Below are 19,267 nucleotides of genomic sequence, written 5' to 3' on the forward strand. Positions count from 1 at the left end.
AGACCGTCTATAGACACTTGTCGATAGACGGACTATAGACGACCTATAGACTTATGGCCATAGACTTCCTGTAGATTACCGTCTATAGACAGTCTACAGACAAAAGTCTACTGGTCCAGTAGAAATATGTCTATAGACTGTCTATAGACATTCCATAGGTGTGTGGCCTGGCAGTGCTATAGACCTTTGTCTATAGACAGTCTATAGACCTCTGTCTACTAAACTGTTAGTAGACCATTATCTATAGACTGCATATAGACTGTCTACAATCATTGAAAAAGGTCACCAGACAGAGTTCACACATGAAACAATCAATATACTTACAAATTTAGTTTATTTCCAAGCTATCCAGGCTGGGAATATGCAATACATGCACCATAAGAATGCACCACAGTTACATAAAAGTTGAAAGTAACAGTCCGGCTAGTTTCCTCAGAAGCATTCTTGTGGCCTGTTGTCTGCAGTAAATCGTCCGGGCACGTTTACCTGTACAGCACAAAGGAAAAAAATAATATAAGAGGAACTGAAAAAAAAATTCCCATTCCATCTCTACACATGTGCTTTACAATGCAAGGCATAGCCTGGCTATGCCATTCTAGAAAGGCAATCTTGATCTTTTGGTTTGGTTTTATGGGGTTCAAAAACCCAAGGCGACACAGGCTACGAGACGCTGAAGTGAAAGGCTGGGGAATAATTTCGGCCACCTGTGCAGAGTACACAGGCCTTTAGCATTTTGCCTCTATTAAAATGCGACCGCCTAGGCCGGAATCGAACCTGCATCTTTCAGGTCGCCATACGAACATGATAGCCACTGAGATATCACGCCGGCTCAATCATATCAGTAAATACACGAAAGATTATATGCGTCGTCATAAAACATTGTAACAAAGAACCCTAATCCCTGGAGCACTCTACTCTGAATCCAGTACTGATACTGATTTCTGTATGGCAATACTGTTACAGCCAATACTGACCTCTTTATGGCAATCCTTTTACTTTATTTGTAACAGAAGACTTCGAACAATTGTGCCACATATCTGCATTGACTCGCAAGGAGCTGTTAAAAATGCCGCCTCCATAATATACAGATTCAGTGCACCTCACACAGGGATCCAAAAAGGAGAATATTGCAGCATTTATTCTTATAACCGCTATAGAAGAAGCGCTTCAAAATACCCTGCGTGAAGCCTGGTACACCCAGCCAAATTTTTAACTGGCTCGGGTGTTGCATCGCTAAATGCACCTTGTAAAAAAGGTGCCTTTCGGCTACACTGCTGGCATATTCATGCTGTAATTTAACGAGTGAAATGTCATTTCGTGCTTCCTTTTTGTTTATATAATGTTTGAGTGCGGTACTTGCGTGTTTAGATCAACGTTATCAGAAACATTCGTCTGCCACTACGAACAGCTGAAACAAGCGGCATACGCAGAAATGGATCTGGTCCATATGGCCTCATTCTCTGTGTAAAGTACCACTCCTTTCATGGCGGACAAGTCGTTTAGCCAGATTAGTGCAAATGCGCCACCAGAACCATTGCTTCGTATTCCGCTTGTTTCGGCTCTTCGTATAGCGGCAGACGATGAATATTTCTGATAACTTTGATCTAAACGTGCACGTACTCCACTCAAACATTATATTAACAAAAAGAAACTATGAAATGCCATCTCACGCGTCAAATTACAACATGAATATGCCAGCAGTGTAGCCAAAAGGCACCTTTTTACAAGGTGCATTTAGCGATGCAACACCTGAGCCAGTTAAAGATTTGGCCGAGTGTACGTAAGCTGGTACTCAAACGGGCACAAGCTATACAAAACCAGCAGGCAGAAGCAACCAGTTCACCACAGATTTTCGCCTATAACTTGAAGCACAAAGACGGAACAGCATACTCATACATCTGCGCGCGCTCTTAGAAACAAGCGGGTTGCAGCGCTTCCATGCCGCGCTCATTATTCAGAATACTAATACAGCACACAGAGGCTGCAGCTGCGCCGTTTCAAAAGCAGTAGCGAGGTTAAGACAGCAAATTACTGTCACGATAAAATCCCGTCTGAAATTCACTTAGTTTTTCCTTCAAGTGCAGCCCCAACAGCGAAGTAAAGAGGTGTGTTTATTGCATGGAGGTAGCCTACCCCAACGCTGCTAGAAAAATCAGCGAAAGCATTGAACGTGCTCAAAGTAGGAAGTATTTCAATGAAACAATTACAGGCGCAGCTATAATAACACGAGAGCTTAATTTAATTTAAGGCGCAAATAAGCGGCGAGTCACATCGGCGCTTTCGTAACGTAGAAGTCTTAAATCAGAAACACATACTTTGCCTCTAGCGCAAATGGTATACGAGAACTCTGTGCACGTGTGAGCGGGAGTCATGAACGAACCACTCGGAACGAAATGTAAGCCACCTCTTGTCGAGCCGACCTTTACCCAGCTCTCAAAATGAAGTGCCCGCAAGCCAGCGGCGGCGGCCAACGGCTCTGATGACAGACACGGACGAATCCATACGTGTGCAACGAAGGGGAGATGGGATGGAGCTCGTGGGTTCTTCGCGGTGTTTGAGCACGCCGTCCATTCGCGCCGGCAACGAATTTTATTCACCCATCACACTACAAGCATTCCTCCAGCGCCGCTTGACTACAACTTTGACAAACGTCTCGCGCTCCAGTCTATAGCGTTACAAGACAACTTTGCTGAAACGTCGGCGTCCACGACGCGCACCGAGCGAGCGTCCATACGTAGCAAGCAATGCTCACCTCCAAAAGAACAGCACTCCATGGTCCAGACAGGCGATAACACAAAGATAAGAAAATAAATGTAATCCACCACTGAACGAGTACGTTTTCGAGTAAGTACGTTTTCGGAGGTGCAAAGTAAATAGAGCTCACACGGCGCTAACACACAGTACCATTTCGGCCGTCATTCACAGGCTAAACGACATTTCTGGCCGCGCATCTACCTTGAAAGACGAAAAATCTAGTAGACAGCTCGCGAGGAGCGGCTTATCATCAAGGGCATCGCACAGACTGCCTTTCCGCGCGTTAGTAAAGACAGCGGCACAGAGATAAGCGGCATTAGTCGAGAGCCCGATGGCTTCCGCCTTAGAAACGAAGATAGGACGTTTGTAACTGCGCACATAATCTGTTCTGCACACACAGCTCTGCTTAGAGTGGTTTAGGAGACCAAATGAATAAAATATAAACGTGTAGACTTACCGTAAGGAGACGATGAAGCTGGATTTTGAAGAAAACGTAATCCGCGAAAAACACGCCACCGCCATTAATGCAGCCACGCACAGGGTTGTTTGCAGCCCGAATGATTTTCCGCCGTCTCGCGGTAAAATGGGTAAAACGTGAAACAGAAACCCATTTCACGGTCGTATCCTTATCGCTCGCACTCTTGCCGTGAGCAGCTTGATCTGATATCCAAGACCACTGAAGGCAATCGGTTTATAAGCTTAAATTCTTCGCTTACCCCCTAAAAATTTTATTGTTTTCGTGAAAACACAACCGAAACCTAACTTCTTGTCGGTATACGCGCCGCATCTCCCACCGAATAGTATGTGGTAGAATTCTCAAATAATAATTATAAGGTTAAATAGCATAACGTCTTTTTTGCGTGTGTTCGTGTTTAGAAAACTGATATGCGCCACATCAGCGTGTCATCGGCTCCGAAGCAACAGGTGCAAGGGTAGGAACGAAAAAATACTGGCTTTGTGATTGTTGCGTCGCAGCACTTATTCACGTGAATACAAACTGCAAAGGTAGAAATAGCAGATGTTAATCGCAGAAAGGACCAGGCTCTTTGAGATTAATCTAAGATGTTTCCAAGGCATGGGCGCTTCCTTGAATTCTCACACCCGTATTTCCCCCTTTATTTTCAGGACGTTCTAAAGAGAAATGTAGATCCGTTGATAAAATGTTTCTGATTTCAGCACGTTGGACAGTAACGATTGAAAGATGGAATGGAATTTTGTCGAGCAATTCCTTTAAGGGGCAGCGTATTCGTTCGATGTAGTACAGTTTGCGGGTGCCCTTACTTCAAGAACGGCTGCTTTTCCTCGGCTTACTTGTTAGCATTAAATATTTAATTGTATTGACAATATACGTCACGGTATAACGAAAAGGAGCTTGTCAAGGCTCCTGAAAACAATATACAGGAGGGTGTTGTAATGGCCTTACGCAATACATTTTAATTTCCGTAATAGCGAAGGAGGTGGGGGAATCCCGACATAGTTGCGGTCAGCCGCCGCGGTGGCTCAGTGGTTATGGTGCTCGGCTGCTGACCCGAAGGACGCGGGTTCGATCCCGGCCGCGGCGGTTGAATTTCTTTGGAGGAGAAATTCTAGAGGCCCGTGTACTGTGCGATGTCAGTGCACGTTAAAGAACCCCAGGTGGTCGAAATTTCCGGAGCCCTCCACTACGGCGTCTCTCATAGCCTTAGTCGCTTTGGGACGTTAAACCCCATAAACCAAACCAAACCATAGTGGTGGTGAAAAACATTTATGGGTAATTAAATTTTTACAGAAAGGTGATTGGGGTAGGACCCTATTGGCCCTTTCCCCTCACAGTACTAGGTGGAGCCCCTATTCCGGGGCCCCATTGGCAAGCAACGCCGCCCGCGTCCGTTGAACCAAGGCCTTTTGGCTCTTTAGATCTTGACAACCGAGCAGGGCCGCCTCCCAGTCCTCTCTGGTGGGGTTGGGGTTGGGGGGGATAGATGGGTTAGATTGACACGCCCAAACCATGTGGAAGGTGTCAGACACCTCCCCACAGAACTGGCACGTGCCATCAAAGGATGTATTGAAATGTTTAAGCACCGCCGGGCACAGTACAGTGTTAGTGAGAATTTTGATGAGGAGACGCTCGTCAGCACGATCCAGACCCTTACAAGGGGCCGGGTAGCGCCGGTGCTCCTCCTTGTAGTAATCGGTGATTTGTTTGAATGTAATGGCCAGATTGTCTGATTGGGAGTACCCTTCCAAGGACAGGGAGATAGCCCGGTGAGAGAGTGCGCGGGCGGCCTGATCGGCCTGTTCGTTTCCCTGCAGTCCCTGGTGACCGGGGGCCCAAATCAGGTTGCGTGGAGTTGGATCTTCAGATCGACAGCTATATTCCAGTATGCGCCAGGCAAGCGGGGGAGCCCAGCCCAACTCGTAGTTCCGACAGGCCCCTCGCGAGTCGGTGATGATGTGTTTTGACTTGGGATTCGTGAGAGCCAGAGCAATGGCAATCTCCTCCGCGTGTGTTGCGCTGTAGGCTTTGAAAGTGAGCCCGTTAACTGTGTTTGTGTTGTGTACGACTGCGGCCGTGTACCACCCCCCGTGGTGTGGGCGGGCAACGTCTACGTAATACACATGTTCTTGGTTACCATAGTATCGCGCCAACGCTTCCGCGCGCGCCTGGCGACGACCGCTATGGTCTTCTCTGGACATGTTGCGGGGAAGGGGTCGGACCCGGAGGGCGCGTCTCCAGGGTTCTGGCACTCTCTCCCTTTCCTCAATGTGGCAGTCGTGTCTGATGTGTAGCCGGTCCAAGAGGCGGCGACCGGACGTGGTCTGTGCAAGACGCGTGTATTGGTTGACTAAGTGGGCTTCTCGAAGCTCCCGGAATGTGTTCACCACGCCCAAGGCCAGAAGTCTCTGGTTGGACGTGGTGACCGGGAGATCGAGAGCCCGCTTGATGACTTTCCGCAGGATGACCTCCAGTTGGTCATCATCGTGTTTGCGCAGGTGCAAGTAGGGAGTTGAGTAGAGGATTCTACTCGTTACGAAAGCATGGGCAAGCCGCAGTGCATCCTTGCTTCGTAATCCGCCCCGCTTGTTGGAGACCCGGCGGACCATTCGGCCCACCTGGTCTCCAACCGTGCGAAGTTTGGCTAGGGTGGTGTCGACTCTGCGTTGGTGGTGTATGAAGAGGCCAAGGACGCGGATGTCCTTGGCCTCCCGGATCGGTCCCGAGGGGAGACTGATGCGAAGCGGTGTTGTGTCCCGAGGGGAGGGACGTAAGTGCACAAATTCTGATTTAGCTGGGGCGCACTGGAGTCCGCAGTAGGCCGCGTAGTCGTCGACTAGGGTCGCCGCTGCTTGCAGGCAGAACTCCATGTGGCCCAGGTTACCTTGCGTGGCCCAGATTGTAATGTCATCCGCATAAAGAGCGTGATGTATCCCGGGCAGAGAAGACAATTTGGAGGGAAGATGAAGCATTGCCAAATTGAAGAGGAGGGGAGACAGGACCGCGCCTTGAGGTGTTCCCCTCGAGCCGATGGTGTATGGCCCGTGTTCCGCATCTTGTATGCGTATTTAGGCTTGACGGTCTGTAAGAAATTGTTTTATGTAGTTGAATGTTTTGTGGCCACAGTTGGTGTTACTGAGGTGGTCCAGGATTACTTCGTGTTTGACATTGTCGAATGCGCCTTTAAGATCCAAGGCCAGGACCACCTTGTCGTTGTGGGGACATTCGTCAGGATTTAATATGTCGTTGCGGTCACTAGATGCAGGTCACCTCAACATACAGTGCAAAAAGAAATTGACATTGTTCTGGACTTAGTCGAAGGTCAGTGTATCGAACATTGTTAGATAAAATTACGATTGTTATAGACTGGTCTATAGGCAGTAGACTATCTATAGTGTACAGTCTATAGACGAAAGCAAATTGAGGTAGTTGTAGACTGTAGTCTGTAGAGAGTCTATAGACCGTCTACAGACGAAAGGAAATTGGAGCAGCTATAGACCGTAGTCTATAGAGAGTCTATAGACCGTCTATAGACGAAAGGAAATTAAAGCAGCTAGAGACCGTAGTCTATAGAGAGTCTATAGACCGTCTATAGAGGAAAGTAAATTGTGACAGCTATAGACCTTAGTCTATAGACCGTCTACAGACGAAAGGAAATTGAAGCAGTTATAGACTTAAGTCTATAGACAGTCTATAGACAAAAGGAAATTGAGGCAGCTATAGACCTTAGTCTATAGCGAGTCTATAGACCGTCTATAGACGAAAGGAAATTGAAGCAGTTATAGACTTTAGTCTATAGACAGTCTATAGACAAAAGGAAATTGAGGCAGCTATAGACCCTAGGCTATAGCGAGTCTATAGACCGTCTATAGACAAAAGGAAATTGAGTCAGCTATAGACTTTAGTCTATAAAGTGTCTATAGACAGTCTATAGACGAAAGGAAATTGAGGCAGCTATAGACCTTAGTCTATAGAGAGTCTATAGACGAAAGGAAATTCAGGCAGCTATAGACCTTAGTCTATAGAGGGTCTATAGACAGTCTATAGACGAAAGGAAATTGAGGCGGCTATAGACCTTAGTCTATAGAGGGTCTATAGAAAGTCTATAGACGAAAGGAAATTGAGGCGGCTATAGACCTTAGTCTATAGAGAGTCTATAGACAAAAGGAAATTGAAGCAGCTATAGACTTTAGTCCATAGATTTTCAATAGACTGTCTATAGACAAAAGTCTATAGAAAGTCTATAGACCATTTTTATGAGGGACCTTCATTGGGCACACTCAGCTATCAAGGTTATCGATTTCTTAAACCTTTTTCTTGTTTCGTTCAACTGTTACTCGTAAAAAGTGCCCTCAGTGATTTTCTTTTCGCGCGCAGACCTTCTGGGAAGCAGATGAACTCTCCGAAGCTCGTCAACACATACAAATGACAAACTATGAAGAGAATTTTATTGGACCGTTGTCTGAAAAGGGAACACCGTCCCTAGGTTGTACAAAGTTAGAGTGCTGCGACTGATGTCGCCCGATACAAAATGATACAGAACGGCAATTATTGTCGCCCGACAGACATAGATACAGAACCGCGACTGTTGTCGCCCGACAGACAGAAATATTACAGAACGGCGACAATTGTCGCCCGCCAGAAAAAAAAATGGCTGAGGCTTAACTTGGTTAAGCCTGGAGAATGCGAAGCATCATCGTGTCGTGTAATTGGAGGCGCACAACCACAGCGACGGCGCGAGGTGGGCCCCCGTTTCTCCACTGTCGTGACGTCATCCTGTCACGTGGTGTGACGTCATGTATCACGTGATTTGGAGGCGCACAACCACAGCGACGGCGCGAGGTGGGCCCCCGTTTCTCCACTGTCGTGACGTCATCGTGTAACGTGGTGTGACGTCATGTATCACGTGATTTGGAGGCGCACAACCACAGCGACGGCGCGAGGTGGGCCCCCGTTTCTCCACTGCCGTGACGTCATCGTGTCACGTGCTGTGGCATCATCGTGTCACGTGATTTGGAGACGCACAACCACAGCGACGGCGCGAGGTGGGCCCCGGTTTCTCCACTGTCGTGACGTCATCGTGTCACGTGGTGTGACGTCATGTATCACGTGATTTGGAGGCGCACAACCACAGCGACGGCGCGAGGTGGGCCCCCGTTTCTCCACTGTCGTGACGTCATCGTGTTACGTGGTGTGACGTCATGTATCACGTGATTTGGAGGCGCACAACCACAGCGACGGCGCGAGGTGGGCCCCCGTTTCTCCACTGCCGTGACGTCATCGTGTCACGTGGTGTGTCGTCATGTATAACGTGATTTGGAGGCGCATAACCACGGTGAAGGGCTGTAGTGGTAGCTAAAGTAGTATGCTTCGCATAAAAACGAACAGTCGCACGAAAGTTCAAAAGAGTCCAGGAAAAAATTGCGCCTCTCCCGTAACCGAGAGTAGAGTAAGCATGAAATGTTTACGGGCCTAACACAGGCTCCATTGCTCGGCTTAAGCAGCTGTGACGGTGGCGGCATTGAAATCCAGGACGATACAGAAGTGTACGCGGACACGACGAGACGCAGGCCTGACAAGAATGTACATGCAGCGCGTTCGAATACTCTGCGAGCGTGTATACATCTGCCTGCCAAAGGGGGAAAGGGCTTGAAGGCCAAGCGGCCGGTCTTTTACATGCGTGAGTGTGGGACCGCAGCGCCATCCTTGTGGAGGGAGAGAAAGTTTTCCGCCGAAAGCCCTTCTCGCCCTCTTTCTCTAAGCGGCCTTCTCTCAAAGCCCCTAACAGATCACGTATGACAATGAAGTGTATTGTGGCATGTATGTGCTTTTTCCACGCGTTATTAGAAATCGGAAATTATAATTCCGTGCTTTATCAAATGTACAGCTCGACTGATATCTTGATAAACATTGAGAAGACACTGGCAGCAGTTATTTTTTGTGACTCGTTTGGAGAGCAACCGGCGCTTGTATGTTGGTCCCGTAGTAGGGCTTAGAGAGTCTCGTTGAATCGCGTTAAGACTCGTACTATGGCCGGATGTTCTCGGCTTTGAAACGAGAAAATCCGGGAATATGTATGGGAGAAACCTCTCCGTCACACGGCACCCGCTGGCGACGACGAAGCGGGTGCTGCACCGTCGCAGGAACTCGTCTTCCGGTAGCGAGGCCCCAGTCTAAGCATGCCTGCCGAAGCAGGCGCGCTCGCACGCGCTGCTGCAGGGGGTACATGGCCCTTTGTGGGCGGCCCTGCAAAGACGCGACGCCTCTCTGGCGTAACAACACATAAGCTCCTACACACAATAACAACCGCACAAAGGTCTCGCGCTTCTTGGTGCGCGAATCCAGGGAAACAAAAAAACATACCCGACATCAGTCGCCAAAATGTCTCGCCACCACGGACTCGAACATTGCGTTCTCTAGGGCCTCAGTCTCCCCGCATTGCGGCCACCGCGAGGAAGATGCCATGCACCGCGCTGCGATGCGGACTCCCGTTGGCAAGACCCTCCAGCCTCGCAGCCAGCCGAAGTCGCGGACACTGCTGGAAGGCTTTGAGACGTCAAATCTCGCCACCGCACACGCCTGCTCCCCTCTCGCTGTTCCGAAGTAGCCTCCTGGATGGCAGGTGTAACCTCCTGGGTGGCACCCGCCGCGGTGGCTCAGTGGTTACGGCGCTCGACTGCTGACTCGAAAGACGCGGGTTCGATCCCGTCCTTGGCGGCCGAATTTCGATGAAGGCGAAATTCTGGAGGTCCGTGTTCTGTGCGATGTCACTGCACGTTAAACTACCCCAGGTGGCCGAAATTTCCGGAGCCCTTCACTACGGCGTCCCTCATAGCCTGAGTTGCTTTGGGACGTTAAGCCCCAATAAACAAATAAACCAACCTCCTGGGTGGCAACGAGCTCGCAAGCGAGGGAGGCCTGTGTCTGAGAGACGTCGACCTCGGGCATGCTAGCGGTTAGAAACGCGGCCGTCCGACAAACATACCGAAAGAACCTCGGCTGCTGTTCGGCAGAAGGACCTACTACATGACCAAAAAACGGGGCACCGCGACGTCCTCAGAAGGTAGGCGAGGAGTCCTCTCCCAGGGTAGTCGGCGGCGTTGACCAGGTCGCGGACGCCTCGGACAGCGAGAACGCTGCACATTGTGCGCAGGTTGGGCAGGCTAAACCCGCCCATGCGCGTTGCAAGACGCAGGTTGGTTGGTTGGATGCGACTGAGAAAAGAATCAAAACGAAAGTGCACGGGCCTGCCAACTGGCTCAAGCCGAGCCACCACCGCTGCCACGTGCAGATAGAAGAGAGTTGAAAGATAAGAGAAAAGAGAAAAAGAGAGAGTAAAGACGCGCGTCGCAACAACCGCGTCCGCCGGAGCGGACGCTGGCTGATTAAACAGATACACGGCCGCAGCCCGAAGGCTGCGGACCTCGCCACCTCCTCTGGAAGACGCAGGAGAGCACAAGCGACGGTCTCAGTCTTTCCCGCCCCGAAAAAAAATTGGCTGTGGCTTAGCTAAGGTTAAGCCTGGCTATCTCGAAGTGAAAAGCTGCGGCAAGGCGGAGGAGCCGCGCATCTAGTGAATAAGGTGCTGTCTGAGAAGGCTGCTTTAGAGACATGTACTGTAGCGTGCATTCCTCTCGAGTATACGCCAAGATATGAGAGACAGGCATTTGCTTTAATTAAAAGCAATTTTAATTTTATTTCATTTTCCTTAAGGCCCTTACGGCGCGGTTCAAGGTATCCACCGAGAAATGAGAGAGACAGGCGTTGTTTCCTTTCCTTGAAACCAATTTTCTTTTCGTTTTCTTTCCCTTGCGGCGCGGTTCGTGTCTCCACCGTGACGGCACGCAGTTCGCGCATGCGCATGCCTTTGTGACGATGGGGTCCACGTTTGCCTCGGTGTTGACTAGTGTTGACTACAGAAGCTTTTCGCTTCAAAACTGCCACAAAGTGTGGCCAGGCGACTCGTAAAAGCGCGCGGCGAAGCAATGCGGCCGATGTAACCGAGAGAGAGACAGAGAGAGAGAGAGAGGAAAACTTTAGTGCACAAGGAATTCGGGGCACGCCCCAGGGTTCCCGCACGACCCCAATGCACTCAAGTGTTTATGTTCCTAAGGTCCATAACACTGGCAGCCCGGCCGGAGGCGATGGTCTGCACGGCCGGGTCCTCCAAGAGCAGCAGGGTCTCCTAGTCCTCCCAGGTCTTGAGGTTCTCTAGGTACCGCGGCGGAGGGTCCGCCAGGCAGAGGGAAAGGAGGTGGAGGGAAGAGGCGAAGGGTTCTGGGCATGGGGCGCATGCCGGAGTAGGGAGAGAGGGATGATAGTGGGCTAGGGTAAGGGGCGAGGGAAGAGATTGTGTCTGTAGTCTGTGCCAGACCGTTGCTTGTTTGTTATCTAGGGAGGGGTGGGGCGGGGAGTAGAGCTGGCGTGAGGCTCTGTAGGCCTGCGTCAGCTCGCTGAAGGAGTGTATGCGGTCCTTCGTGAATCCCCGATCCGAGGGCAGCTGAGCCAGGTTTAAAGAACCTCGGGCTAAAAGGTTGGCGGCCTCGTTTCCAGGATTCCCGAGTGCGCGGGCACCCATATCAGCTCCACTTGGCGGGGCAGGGGTGCATCGGGCGAGTCCAGTATGCCAAAAGGAGGGACATGGACTCGGCCTCGAGCAAAATTTAGAATCGCAGTTTTAGAATCACTTAAAAAGGAACGGGCTTCCATGCGGGTGATAGCAAGTGCAATGGCGGCTTCCTCTGCAGCTTCTGGGGACGTGTCTGGAGGGAGAGACAGTGTGAGGAGGGCGGATAAGGAGGAGTCCACCACAGCTGCTGTCGCTTCATCACCCGTGCAGGCAGCGTCCACCCATACGGCGTCCGGCTCGGGGCCGTACGCTCGGTGGAGTGCCTTCGCACGGGCACTGCGGCGCTGCTCATGGTGGGACGGGTGCATATTCCTCGGGAGCGGCCTGATGAGGAGCTGCTGGTGAAGGGGCCGTGGGATGGCGAGGAGGGTTGGGTCGTTGGCCGGTATTCCGATTCCGAGGGAGTCCAGGATATACCGACCTGTGGAGGTTTTATTGAGCCTGATGAATTGGGCCTGTCGGTGGGCCTCCACCTGTTCCCCGATCGTGTTGTGGAGGCCCAGGCCTAGTAATCTGTCTGTGGGTGTGTTGAGGGGAAGATGAAGTGCTACCTTGAATGCCTTGCGAATGAAAGCATCCAAAGCATTTATGTCATGTTTGGATAGTTGTAAGTATGGGGTAGTGTACAGCACACGGCTGAATACAAAGGCGTGAATGAGACGACATAGGTCGCGCTCCCTCATGCCTCTGCGATGTCCCGAAACCCTTCGGATGAGGTGCGATATCGCGCCTACAACCTGGTTGAGTTTCTTGAGGGTGGTGGTGTTTTTGCCATCGTTCTGGATGTGCAGGCCCAATGCACGGAGGGTGCCAACCTCAGGTACCGGGTCACGATTCAGTTCAATGACAATGGGGGAGCGGGTCCTGTAGGCCTCTGTAGGCCTGCGTCAGCTCGCTGAAGGAGTGTATGCGGTCCTTCGTGAATCCCCGATCCGAGGGCAGCTGAGCCAGGTTTAAAGAACCTCGGGCTAAAAGGTTGGCGGCCTCGTTTCCAGGATTCCCGAGTGCGCGGGCACCCATATCAGCTCCACTTGGCGGGGCAGGGGTGCATCGGGCGAGTCCAGTATGCCAAAAGGAGGGACATGGACTCGGCCTCGAGCAAAATTTAGAATCGCAGTTTTAGAATCACTTAAAAAGGAACGGGCTTCCATGCGGGTGATAGCAAGTGCAATGGCGGCTTCCTCTGCAGCTTCTGGGGACGTGTCTGGAGGGAGAGACAGTGTGAGGAGGGCGGATAAAGAGGAGTCAACCACAGCTGCTGTCGCTTCATCACCCGTGCAGGCAGCGTCCACCCATACGGCGTCCGGCTCGGGGCCGTACGCTCGGTGGAGTGCCTTCGCACGGGCACTGCGGCGCTGCTCATGGTGGGACGGGTGCATATTCCTCGGGAGCGGCCTGATGGGGAGCTGCTGGTGAAGGGGCCGTGGGATGGCGAGGAGGGTTGGGTCGTTGGCCGGTATTCCGATTCCGAGGGAGTCCAGGATATACCGACCTGTGGAGGTTTTATTGAGCCTGATGAATTGGGCCTGTCGGTGGGCCTCCACCTGTTCCCCGATCGTGTTGTGGAGGCCCAGGCCTAGTAATCTGTCTGTGGGTGTGTTGAGGGGAAGATGAAGTGCTACCTTGAATGCCTTGCGAATGAAAGCATCCAAAGCATTTATGTCATGTTTGGATAGTTGTAAGTATGGGGTAGTGTACAGCACACGGCTGAAGACAAAGGCGTGAATGAGACGACATAGGTCGCGCTCCCTCATGCCTCTGCGATGTCCCGAAACCCTTCGGATGAGGTGCGATATCGCGCCTACAACCTGGTTGAGTTTCTTGAGGGTGGTGGTGTTTTTGCCATCGTTCTGGATGTGCAGGCCCAATGCACGGAGGGTGCCAACCTCAGGTACCGGGTCACGATTCAGTTCAATGACAATGGGGGAGCGGGTTCAGCGGTGGTTCTTAGGACGGATGAGGAGCAGTTCGGACTTCTCTGGGGAGCAAGACAGTCCGATGGTCCGTGCATAATTTAGGGTGACTGTGGTTCCAGACACGTCCCCAGAGGCTGCAGAGGAAGCCGTCATTGCCCTTGCTATAACCCGCACGGAAGCCCGGTACATTTTAAGCGATTCTAAAACTACGATTCTAAATTTTGCCAGAGGCCGAGTCCATGTCCCTGCTTTTGGCATACTGGACTCGCCCGATGCCCCCCCGCCCCGCCAAGTGGAGCTGATATGGCTGCCCGCGCACTCCAGGAATCCCGGAAACGAGGCCGCCAACCTTTTAGCCCGAGGTTCTTTAAACCGGGCTCAGGTGACCTCTGATCGGGGATTCACGAAGGAGCGCATGCACTCGTTCAGTGAGCTGACCCAGGCGCACAGAGCCTCACGCCAGCTCTACCCCCCGCCCCACCCCTCTCTAGATAACAAACACGCAACACTCTGGCGCAGACTACAGACACACACACTCCCTTCACCCCTGACCCTAGCCCATTATCATCCCTCCTTCCCCACTCCGGCATGCACTCTATGCCCAGAACCCTTCGCCTCTTCCCTCCACATCATTTCCCTCTGCCCGGCGGACCCTCCCCCGCGGGACCTAGAGAACCTCAAGACCTGGGAGGACTGGGAGGCCCTGCTGCGCTCGGAGGACCCGGCCGTGCAGACCATCGCCACCGGCCGTGCTGCCAGTGTTATGGACCTTCGGAACATAAACACTTGAGTGCAGTGGGGTCGTGCGGGGACCCTGGGGCGTGCCCCGAATTCCTCTGTAAATAAAGTTTTCTCTCTCTCTCTCTCTCTGGCTGCTTCCTGTAAGGTGTTCTCTATGCCGCTGTCACTGCCGTGGGTGGTCCACAGAGTGATATCGTCGGCATAGAGAGTGTGCTTCAGGTGGGGAATAGTGGCCAATTTTCGGGCGAGCGGGATGAGGGTAATGTTAAAGAGAAAGGGGGAACGGGAGAAAGGACGGACCCTTGAGGGGTGCCGATACTCTCAAGCCTGTAGGAGGAGGAAGACAAAGGGCCGAACTGTATCTCAGCTGTGCGGTCTGTGAGGAATGCTTTAATGTAGGCATAGGTGCGCACACTCACATTCAATGGGAATAGGGCAGTCATGATGGAGAGACGCGCACACTGATGATCGTATAAAAAATTCAGGGGCACTTTAATTGTCTAAAGTGCGTGCAGGCGAAAGCATTTCCCGCACCACTTTGCCTATATGACAGTGGCCAGGTCACCACTGGATGTTGTCACACAGTAATGACAAATTATTAATTATTGGATAATTAGTGATTAATTACTACATACTAATTAACTCCCAATTAATGACGCTTAAGCTTCGCCCTTATGAGTGGAACGCGACAGCGAGTTGTAGTGCTGACAGGCAGTCCACAGAGCACCACCACCCGTTCGGCGCTATGCCTTGCCCTTTGAACACGACGCTTTTTGAGGAAAGGAAATTACGCAGTAATTCTCTGTCCTCTCGGTGGATACCCGAACCGCACCTTACAGGAAAGGAGGAACGCGACCACCAGTTCGGCGCGGTGCCTTGCCCTTTGAACGCAACGCTTTTTGAGGAAAGGAAATGGCGCAGTAATTCTCTGTTATCTCGGTGGACACCTGAACCGCACGGTATGTCAGAAAATTCCGCGCATATTCCGCGTAAATTCCACGTTTTGAGACCGCGCCGGCGCGGTCGCAAAACGGGGAGAAGGGAACCACCGCTGGGCGACTCGCATGCTGTGCGTTGCTGCCCCCTCCACCACCGCTCGCCGACACGGCGTGTGCGGCGGGAATGAGTCATCCACAACGCCGATTTCTCTCGAACGTCTGAGTAGCTTGTACTGCTAACCGGGGGAAAAGGGCGTAGCCTTGCGTGCACTAAGACATGTCCCCCTCGCCCGTCGGCTACGGCGACACGCCAGAACTAGCCCGAACCTTCCAGAAGAGGCCCCCGACCTTTGCTCAGCGGCGGTGGCACCGAACGCAGCGGCCTCCGCTAACAGCAGTATTCATACTTCGCAGACTGCTATCCAGGCCCAGCGCTGTTCTTCGAGTTTGCTGCCCCCATTCCTCTGCAAGGACGCCGAAGGAAGTGATTGGCCTGCTGCTCCTGGATGGGATTACGTCAGCCACGATATCTTGAAAAAGACGGAGCTGACCCACGCTCGGCGCATTTGCTCAGCGGCGGTGGCACCGAACGCAGCGGCCTCCGCTAACACCAGTATTCGTACTTCGCAGGTTAGTTGGGTTTTTCTGTAGTTTTCCTTGCAAACTACCTGCCCCGCCACCACCGCTGTTGCTGAAGTGCATTCTGTGTGTTTTGCATCTTTTGCTTTGTTACAAATGGCTGCAAACGACTCCTGCTCGGTTTGCAATGAGCTGCTACCGGAAAACGGCACGTATCCGATGTGCTGTGAATGTGCTTATGGTTATCACTTAGGATCCTGCTCCGGAGTTTCTAAAACTGCCTTTAAATCTAAGTCTCGCAGATATGAAGAAATGGACGTGTCAAACATGCGTCATTTTATCGGCTCGCGGCACTACATCACGTAGGAAAGAAAAGCCGGAAAAGGACTCTGCCTTTCAGGACGTTTTACTACAGATAAATAAGAAGCTGGCAGAAATAACGGAGATAAAAGCCAAGGTCGAGACACTGCTGCAAATTAAAGAAACTGTAGACAGAATGGAACATTCTGTTCAACATATGTCTGAGAAGTACGACGAGGTACTTGTAGAAATGAAACAGCAGTCAGCTGAAATCGCAGTTCTTCAAAAGAGGGTGGAAAAGGTTGAGGCTACTAACACCGGACAGGAAGTTCAGGAGCTCAGGCAAGAATTGAACAGCTTAGAACAATACACTAGGCGACAGAACTTGGAAATTCATGGGTTGAAACACGATAGTAATGAAGACCTGCTTGGTAAACTGAATGCACTGGCAAATTAACTAAAACTTCCTCTGCTGTCCGAACATGAGCTCGATGGCCTGCACAGGCTGCCTGAGAAAAAAGGAAAATCGCCGGCGGTACTTGTTCGCTTTGTGTCACGTACAACACGGGACCAGTGGATGGCGAAGAGGCGAGCTCTCAATGACACGAATTCAGGTGTGCATATGCTCGACAATCTAACAGCATATAACAAAAAGCTGCTATGGGCAATGAAGAGGAAGGCTGTGGAAATGGCGTATCAGTACGCTTGGCAAAGCAATGGAAAGTTGTTTGTGCGCAAGGCACAAGGCGACACAGCTATTCGTATTGAAAGTCATGCAGATCTAGATAAGATTCGCTGAATCTTTTCTATTTCCTGCTGTGTTGTTCATTCAAAATTCTGATGTCACAGCCCCGAGTAAATGCTTATCATGACTGCTCGTCTTTTACACGCATTGCACAGAGTGAAAGTGGAAAGATGTCAGTGTTTCATGTTAATATCAGAAGTTTCAAAAACAAATCGAACGATACTGAGTTATCTTCGAGTTCTCTGAACCACGAGTTTGATATTTTGGCCTTCACTGAAACGTGGTTTTTAGACGAAACTTATGTTGTCGGGGTCCCAGGCTATAAAGAAGTAGGCGTGTACAGAAGAACTCGAAAAGGGGGTGGAACTTCACTCTACATTAAAGATAAACATTTGTATGAAGTCTTGCCTGAGTTTTTTGTTGTATGCGACCACTATGAGTCTGTCGCCGTAATAGTTCATGGGACCCTAATTGCTTCAGTTTATCGTCCACCTTCTGGTGATATCAATGACTTCTTGAATTTTGTTTCTAGTATTTTCGAACATGCCTTACTTCTCAATGTACCTATTGTTTGCGTTAGGGATTTCAACATTGATCTGTCATCTGAAAGCCCTCTTTGCCTACGTTTCCGGGATACCTTCGAGTCGTTTGGCTGTTGTAACGTTATAAATGCACCAACCAGGATGACACCTAACACAGAAACACTGCTTGACCTGTGCATAACTAGCCATAGTAACGAGGAAAATATTTCAGGAATTTTAACAGTGCCACTTAGCGATCATCTACCCATATTCTGTTTTTTTCCACGGGCAAAACGAAGGGGAGGTCATAACCGGTTCGCTCCAATTTTTCATCGTAATTATAGTGCGGAGGCGCTAGCTACGTTCCGTACTGGGTTAGAAGCGACAAACTGGGATGATGTTTACTCGGAGGAAAAACCAAGTTTATCCTATGATATTTTCCTACTTAAGGTAAAGGAAAGTTATAACAGAGCATTTTCTTTGCAGCCGGTCAAACTTTGCAAGAAATCTAGAAAACCCTGGGTAACCAAACAGTTATATAAAAGAATAAAGGCACGCGATAAACTGTACGACAAGTTTGTTCGGTCAAAGAACCTTGATCTCTTAGCTGAATATAAACGAACCAGGAACAAGCTCAGTTCAGATCCTAAGAAGGCCCGGTTACAATACTACACGCAAAAGTTTGAAGCCATCTCCAGTAATACTAAAAAGGTATGGAACTGCCTCAAAGACATTATTGGAAAAACTAGCAACAAGATACCTAACGTTCTTAAAATTGATGGTGTTGTGTATAAGGACACTTTTTTGGCCAATAAATTTAACACTCATTTTGTAAACTCCGGGGCTACGACACACCAGGTGGTAGATATTGATGGACTTGACAAATACATATCTCCTAGTGTGGGTGATTCATTGTTCCTGACTCCATGCAGTGAGCTTCAAATTATTTGCTGTCTTAGCTCTTTAAGCAAAAATGCTGCCCCAGGGAACGATGATATCAGGGCTCTGCCTATAGCATCTGTTGTTGACCTCATATCTCCTCCTCTGCAGCATATATGCAATAGCTCGTTAGCTACAGGAATCTTTCCAATCAGCATGAAAATAGCAAAGGTGGTGGTTTTGCATAAAGGTGGTGCGCATGATGATATTAACAATTACAGACCTATTTCAGTACTGCCATTATTTTCTAAAGTGCTTGAGAAAGTGATTAAATCACGCCTAAGTAAGTTCTGTGTTGAAAGAGAGCTTCTTGTGAGGTATTAATATGGTTTCCGTCTAAATAGCTCAACTGAAATAGCCCTTCTGAATATTAAAAACAAGGTTATCAATAATTTTGAAAATAACCGATTCACGCTAGGTCTGTTCCTTGATTTCAGAAAAGCGTTTGATTCTATTAAACATCAAATATTATTTTATAAACTTCCTTTTTTGGAATCCGTGGCGTTGCTCTCAATCTGATTCGTAGCTACCTGATGGACAGATACCAATTTACAAGCCTTAATGGACATTCTTCTAGTCTAGAACCGATTGCATATGGTGTTACACAAGGTTCAATCCTGGGACCCTTGCTGTTTATAATTTATATTAATGATATTGTCCTCATACCAAATACACCCGATATTATGCTTTATGCAGATGACACCAGTGTGTTTTTTTCAGGAAAAGAGTC

General features: G+C 50.0%; 1 long non-coding RNA gene across 1 annotated transcript; it reads right to left on the bottom strand.

Moving 5' to 3' along the window:
• Positions 1-317: 317 nt before the first annotated feature.
• Positions 318-3,286, bottom strand: LOC149336912 (uncharacterized). Its single transcript, XR_016284587.1, has 2 exons — positions 3,212-3,286; positions 318-486 (listed from the first exon to the last, which is right to left on the bottom strand). It is a non-coding gene; the product is annotated as an uncharacterized LOC149336912 (long non-coding RNA).
• Between the last annotated feature and the right edge of the window lie 15,981 nt (positions 3,287-19,267).

Source organism: Amblyomma mixtum, chromosome 7 (assembly GCF_055824585.1).
Source record: "Amblyomma mixtum isolate Tamu chromosome 7, ASM5582458v1, whole genome shotgun sequence".
Taxonomy (NCBI): Eukaryota; Metazoa; Arthropoda; class Arachnida; order Ixodida; family Ixodidae; genus Amblyomma; species Amblyomma mixtum.